Raw genomic sequence first — 8,379 nt, 5'->3', positions numbered from 1 at the left:
CACAAGTTGTGGACTTCACACCTCTAAGTGTACCTATTTAGCAGGTTATCCATCATTGCACCACTCCATTTGCTGTGGTTCTTAGATGGCTTGTGTTGCTATATGTTATTATGAGGCTTAATGTTGGCCTAGCTGTCATATCATCACAGACTGACCTCTGGACAGGTCCAAATATGACAGCCAGGTAAAGGCCCACACATGAGGACAGGGTGTTAATAATGTTCTGCCAAACATAGACAGTTGAGAGACCAGTATGGTAATTGCTAGTTTGCTCTTATGGGTATAAAGTCTGCTTCCCCACTGTCTGCCATTGCTGTTTTGACATGCAAATAGTTGGGAGGCAAATGTAATGTTAAAACAAGCAGAACAGATATACAAGGCATACTTGTGCTCCTTCTGTGACAACATGTGTCATTCCAGGGGTATGGCTGCTGGTCAGTAACATGTTTTCAGTAATGACACAAAAAGGTGGCAGCCTTTTAGAAACTGGCAATACACTGACCTTCAGGTACCAGCTGTCCTACTAGGCACCATACCTCTTAACTTCTGAGAGCCAGACATTTGGACAAAGCCATAAGTAATTGAGGACAGAGGCCTAAATATAGGGACCATTCTTAACTATTGGCCTTTCAAACCTAGAAAGGTGATTCAATAACAGTTTTTTCATTAGCATGCATGTTTCTATAGGGTATGAAGTCTGAAACTACAATCTGTCATTATTTTCTGACCATAGTCTTGCGTGATTTGCCAATGAATTGTCAGGCAACCACTATTTCATGATATACATACCACAAATATGATGCAAACCTCTGGGCATTCTGCAATAAGTCTGTACAGTTGAGAGGTATTGTAGGCACTGTGTAGGTTACTCCAAGCAGTGTACTGTCCATATGTGTGCCCCCCCATCCATGACCTATACAGCTTTCCTGCATTAACAGATATTGACATCTGGACAGTGTGTACAGCTACTACCGTAGGTGTAGCTGACATGCAGAACAGTTGGCACTGCAGTTCTCAGAACATGAACCTGTCAACCACAGTACTGTACCTAGGCCACTACGACACAACAGCCAGGAATAAGTGCTGGCCACATCCTGACAGTATTATAGGTTCATAGATTAGTACTAAGATAACTACTCTAGTGAGCCATTTTAAGCCTAACCAATTATCCCTTGTGAGACTCAAACCCTGCACCTTGTGTTGTAAGGCAAACATCTTAACCATTAGGCCACCCTCCCAACCCTAAATACTATTGTGGGCCATTTTAACTTAAGCCTAGCCAATTACCCCATGTGAGAATCAAACCCTGCACCTCATGTTCATAAGGTAAACACCTTACCTATTATGCCAACCATACATATACATAGCTCATTGACCCCTGCTTATTGTGCACATGCAACAAGTTATTGTGTTGATTGGGACAGCCCTGGCAATGTGTACTCTGCTGCTATTTCCCTACAAACATACATGTTACTGTTTTTCTATGGGAATATGGGTGTGGAGGAGGGCACACCTGTCAACTGTACACATTTGCACAGACTGTGCTGATATTTGTTTTACATTTTGTTTCCACTTAGCATACTCTTGTCTTGGTGACTAGTGACGTATCACTTAAGACCACAGGTCAGATTGTAATGGCATACATTTGAGTTTCAGACTTCTTACCCTTCAGAGCCTAACCGCAACTGCATGACCTGCTGTGCTATCACTGTGTTAGAATATAGGGGGCATGTCATCATTGTTACCATGTGTGGGCCTTTGCCAGACATTTCTTTATGGGTTTCCACAGCCGAATTGCTGGGTGAGGCTGATGGGTGTCTATGAGACCCCCCACACTGATATCCATGCCTGTGACCTATGACCTCCATTTAGTTGGCCCCTCACATGTACTGCAGTGGGATTTGTCATGTTGGGTACTACTGCATAGTGTGGAGAAGCCAGTATTGGGCAAACATGTCCTTGTGTCCCACATAGCTGTCAGTTGTCTGCTGCTATCCCAGTAGGCTACCCCATTTCCTTGCATGCATGCAGCGATACCATATATATGCTTCCAAAACATACTACTCTATTCATTTATTACTAAGAAGACTAACTTACCTTATGCCTGCAGCAGTTGTGAGGACGGTCCTTGAGGGCTGCCTATGTTGGATGCATGCAGTACACTGCCTATACATGGTAAGGTACAGGTAGTCTGATGTGTGACATCCATTTTACTGTGTGTGCGAGTTGGAGAGCAGTGTCAGTCCCTGGGTCCCTACAGTGTCAGTGTGTGTGCTACGCATTACCTCTTTGCCAAGGCCAGGGCATACTGGGCATGCCTCCATCTGTCTACAGGAGCTGGCTCAGGGGTTCCTCCTCCAAGTCCCTCTGTACCTGTGGGGACCTTGGCAATTGTGAGGGGCTGTATGGCCCTTCTCCCTGCTGTTTCTGCTGCAGCTGTTTCCACAGGATCATATTGTGTAACGTTGCACATACTATGAGCATGTGTGCACATGTGGCAGGAGAGTACTGCAGGGCTCCATCAGATATGTCAAGGTAGCAGAACCATGACTTGAACATCCCACTCACATGATGTATAATGATCCTGGTTTGTGCACATGCCTCATTATGGTGTTCTTGAGTGTGTTTGTGTGCATTTCTGATGGGTGTCAACATCCACAGCTCCAGTGCATAGCCAGCATTCCCCACCAGACAGCCATATGGGATGTGCCCCCTGGCAAATCCCTGGTACAGCTCTGTGGAATGCCAGATGTGGGAGTCATGATAGCTTCCAGGGCTGCCAGCACACACATTAATGATAATGCTATGGGCATTGCACATGAGCTGGCAGATGATGGAGTGAAAGCCCTTGTGGTTTACATAGACCCTACCCTGTTCCCGGGTAGTGCTTTGGTGTGGATGTGCATGCAGTGTACAGCACCCAGTACCTCTGGGTAGTCTGCTACATGTTGGAGAGGCGCATATTTCTGGTCCTGTCCTCATGGGTGCTGGGAAAGTAAATGTGCTCACCGGCATATGGTAGCATGGCATACAGGAACTGGTGGAGTACCCTGGATGCAGATGCCTGTGAGACCCCCATGATGTCCCCAGTCAGTCTTTGGAAATACCTGTAGCTAGTGTTCTTAAGACTACACATACCTTGGTATCCACTGGGATGTGTTCCCCTCTGTTGGCTCTGGGTCTGAGGTGGGGCCGACGCAGATTGATGAGTTGCTGAAGTATGTCCCTGTCCACCCTGTAGTGCTCTAGTATCTCCAGATCACGTAGCCCCTGGTAGGTTACCCTGGGTCTGAACACTCTTCTCCTCCTCCTCAGTCTGGGGCAGTTGTCAGCATTATCCCCCTCGCCACCCTCAGCCTCTCGCACATACTGATGAATCAAAGAAACAGCAGCCCCTAACATTTTGTCGGTTAAAATTCCCCTGAGTGTGTACACCAATGGTGCAGAGTTTGTGGGAAAAAACAGACTGAAAGTTGTTTGCACAGTTTATACTGTTGTCCTGCAGATGCTGCCTGTATGATTGACTGACTATGATACATTGCACCTGCAAGCTATATAATTTGTACTTGATTGCTTTTATTTTGCTAGTTCCCATTTTTTTCCCTTCCAATTTCCATCTTTTTTAGCCCTATGGCATGCTGTGCAAACCCGCTGCCCAAATGTAAACAGTTCTGGTATTTACAGGTTTTTTTTTTGTTTGTTTTCTTTAAGAGCCAGTGTGCACTGCACAAACCCATTTAGCTAAAGTAAACACTTTTAAGCAGAAATGGCCCTCCCCTGGATGTGAACATGCTCCCCATTTCATGGAATAAGAAAATACAGCCTCGGACACACACCCTTGCTTAGCTGTGCTTAGCTAAACTGAAATGGAGGCCGTGGAGCTCCAATGTGCTAACACCAAGCATGACACACCCCCTTTTCATGTCAGTGCTTCTCCTGTGTACACCACTGCCTTATAGCTCCTACATGGTTAGGTGCATCCAGACAATGGTCTCCCATTTTGGTATTCAGTAAAATGTGCTCATTTGCATTCCCTATTGCCTTAGTCTCTTGTTGCACCACTACACCAGAGCTTTTCTCCTTAGCAACCAGTGTTACCTGTTATTGTTTTGATTCTGCATGCTATACACTATAATGGCAAAATTCAGTTTTCATTTAAAATTGTCTTTTCACAATTTTTTCTTTATTTTCTGCACAATCTCATTTGCACGCTGCTGCGCTATGCTTAAATGCCCACAATCGTCCAAACAAAATAAACTTTGACTTTTATAATTTTGCAACTCTTTTCAATGCCAATGGCCATATTTTTGGCCATTGGTATGCCTAATGATCATAATACATGCTTTACTTTGACCTGTCATGCCGCTGTTCTGATTTTTGTAGAACTGCACACTGTCAGTAACTGAATACATTTCTGCAATGGACACTGTTCTGGCACAGATGCCTGCCTGCTTACTGAATCTCTAATTCACCTCATTTGCATGTTTTTCACTAGCAAATGAGGTCATTAGCATTATTCAGTGGTGTCTGTGCTAGAATAGTGCTGGCACGCTCATGAATGCCCCAACTTTGTTTACTGAATTGCTTGGTGGCCATATTCCATGTAGAAGCTGCTGCACTATTCTGGCATGGAAAACAAGCTTTATTGAATCCTGGGGATTATTTATACAGTCATCTTTTTTTCACTGTCAGTCCGTAAATGTGCTAAATCCTTAAAGCCTAAAAGTCACACACACTTACAAAGAAATAAAATAAATCACGTACATTTTAAGTAATTATAATGGACTAGAAATAACAGATAGGATTACAATTAAATGCTAAATTATTCTTACTAATTCAAAAATAATTCAATTGCTTATTTACTGTTTTAAATGCCATAAGTTAGACTACCCTGTTCATAAAATAAAATAAAACCATATATGTTCTTCATATTCATATGCCCTTTTATCCTCCTTCATCACCAATATCCACTGACTAGTTAAAAAGTTCCTTCTTTGTTCACTACTCTACCTGCTAAAAGCATTTAGGACTTCAACATGCTTTTGCAATGCTTCACAGAGCCAAAAAAAATCTTACCAACACAACTAAAACTATACTTGCTACTACTTACCTCCTCTCTCACTACTTTATGGTTATGCAGTCTTTACTAACCTCCAGGTATTACAACAATCAAAGCTTCAACAATGCTATAATAAACTAGCTAAATATTCAAATAACCCTTTTATAACCCACCACCGTATAGCACTTAAAATCCTAAATTGGTTAGAACTACCCCATCAACTAATATACATGGCTTCTTACTACCTACTAAATTATCCATTACCCATTTCTTTATCTAGCACTCAATACCATTCTACACAAGGATGTTCCCAATCAGTCATTACAATCAAATGACCAAAAACTGCTCTTTGTCTATAAATCCATCAAATCTGCTAGGCATGGTCTTTACTCATGCCAAGTTGCTAAGACATGGAACTCCTTAACTGTACTCATCAGGTCAATATCTGCTTTCCATCCTTTAAAACCATTCTGAATGACTTCCTAGCCAAACTATGACACAAACGATAGCTCTAAATATGAGACAGTACCTATTCATACCTGCACCTCCTTACTCTCTTTCTTTACTCACTTCTTAATTTCTTTCCCTTGACTCTCTTTCTAAATATGCCATAACCATGTTTTTTTCCTCTCATTTCATTTTCAGTTCCTGTTGTATTATACTAACTTACCTTAAATTTGTCGATAAACTGGCTAACATGTATCTAAATATTAAATCATTTTTATGCAAGTTGTATCAATTCTTAACCAATGTTTTCAAATTACGTCTAATCTGATATAATCATTTAAACTGTAGATGCTTTTGAATTATTTTTGAAGACCGTAAAATTACTGTTCTTAAAATGATTTTGTAATGTTTTGGAGCTTTTTTATCCAGGCCTCCTCTGAAAATGGACACCTAACGATTTGGGCTTTCCCTAATGTCAATAAACAAATACATAAAAATAAAACATATAGAGCACTTCCTAGGCAGATTCCCCCAAATCCCCAGTACAAAGCTTCCGGCTTCAGACCATATGCTTTTCTACTGTCATACCCACAATTCCTAAATCACACAAAACTTTTATAGCATTTTATTATCTCAACCTATATTTTTCTACCTAATGCAATGTGAAGATGTTAGTTATAATCCTAATCTTTCCACTGCTCCATTATATGTTCCTTCCTTTTTCAACTGCCATCATTTAAACAACACAAACTGCTGTCATATAAACACCAGCAGCATAAATAGCAAGTTGGAATGACTAGACTATAGGTTATCTATATATTCCAAGGAGGAAATAAGGGAATAAATATGTCTGAAATGTTGAAGATAGTACGATGGGCAATTTTGAATTGCAGATGCTAAGATTAGCTGAGGGAGTTTCTGATGGCTAACTCATTCCTGGATGTTTGGGGAAGTGGGTTCTGCCTTAAGATAATTTTTAGGTGATGCTTATATAGTGACAATATGCCATGACTAACTCTTGTTGGAGTGGACATTAAAAGAGAATTTGCAGCCTGTAAAAAATTATGTAGGCTAAGAGTGAAGATTTTATCAAGAGTGTGAGTCATACTATATTTGGAAATTGCCTCTCTCACTCCCCTCAACACTTCAGACATATTTACACCACATTGCTTCCAGTCTCATTACCTTTACACCCAACAAAAAGCTTATTATCCTGGATGACATTATCCATTTTATTTATTTATCCTTTGTTGATCATGTTAGTCATGGTAGGCTGAATACCTCTTTTCAGGGGAGTACCATGGTGGTATTTATACTACTAGGGGAAATTTTGCCAGAGCATTGCAGAACATCCCCTATTTTTATTTATTTATTTTTTTTTGCCAGTGATGGTTCCTCGTTGATAATGTGGACTGCATAAATGGTCATAATTTAGAGAAGGAATATTGAAGGAATTGGAAATCAGTGAAATGTTTGGGGAATTAAAGAAGACATGTTGGAAGGAACTGGAGATCAACAAAGTGGTGCCTGGAGGAGTGGAGAATGAATTGTTGCTTTCAATGTTTAATCAGGAAGATCTAGATGAGGAGTCAGCTGTATCATGGTTGTAAATGATGGAATTGGTGTTTGATAAAAAGTAGGAGAATCAGCTATTTTAAACAGATTATGAGCAGCTGTTGTATTTGAATGAGAGAGTTAACAGTGGCAAGTAAAAGTTGGATAAAAGGCCAGTTGTAAGAGTTACAACTAAAAATTATATGGTTACTGGCGGACAGTGGTGGCTGGTGACTTCAAATCAAAGGGGGGGTGCAGGAGACAGCTGAATGGGTGGGGTCAATGGGAAGGGGTGTGGCCCACTAGAAAGGGGAGGGGCTATGCTCAAACCCACAAAAGCTAACTAAATACACTGCTCTGGGTGCCAAACCGTCATTATGAGAGTCCAATCAAGACAAAATGAAGTGTAGAAGAATAAAACATATTTCAATGCATTGGCTGCATGACAGCTTACTTAATATCTAGATGGAAACAAAAAGGTTGTGAGGCATGAAAAAATTTATTATTTTTTAAATACATTAATGGAATGCCAGTCAAAATCAAGTATAAAAAAACAAGCAGCACTCAACTCAAACCACTACTTGCACTTCAGTTCTAATTATAATTTATATTCAGCTTTATTAAAGTACCAAGTAACATGCTGAAAGTAGAAATCTCTGATGCCCCCACTTGTAAAAATGTTTCTTATCCAAAAAAAGACCTGCTGCCTGACAACTATCTACTTGTTTCATGGGAAAACATGATCAAAGTAAAAAATGAAAAGCAAACAAGAAATAAGCTCAAGATACATTCCTTAAAAGGATTACTGTACAGGTTATGGACCACACGATTGACATTCTGTTTAGTTTATGGGTAAAGCCTGCAGAGATGACTAGAAGTCTCCAAGTGTAATGAGGTTCTTAAAATAATGTAATCCTGTCCTTTATTACAAATACTGTCATATGCATTTCAATACCCAAGGCTTATAGATTATCTAGTTAAATATTCTCTACATGGCAACAACGGAAAGGCTTTCAATGTTGGCAATTCTTTAACAGTATGCTTATTAAAGCTTACTTGCATCTTATGATCTCAGCCAAGCTTACCTGATGGTCATTAAAGTATTGCTACTTAAACACAGAGCAACAAGCACTTTGAGTAATAAGCATAAATCAACAGCACAAAAATATGACAGAAACCAGACCATTCTGCAAAAATCAAGGACATATTTAAAGCCACTCCAGTACTTGTCTACCTTGGATGGGGGGGATACTCTGCACATTTACACTGCATAACTACTCCTTGCCTTGCTTCAACATATCCAGAGTCACTACATGGGG

This window comes from Protopterus annectens, chromosome 1.part1 (genome assembly GCF_019279795.1).
Source record: "Protopterus annectens isolate FY-2018-M chromosome 1.part1, PAN1.0, whole genome shotgun sequence".
In the NCBI taxonomy this organism is placed as follows: domain Eukaryota; kingdom Metazoa; phylum Chordata; order Ceratodontiformes; family Protopteridae; genus Protopterus; species Protopterus annectens.
This window is presented reverse-complemented; position numbering follows the sequence as displayed.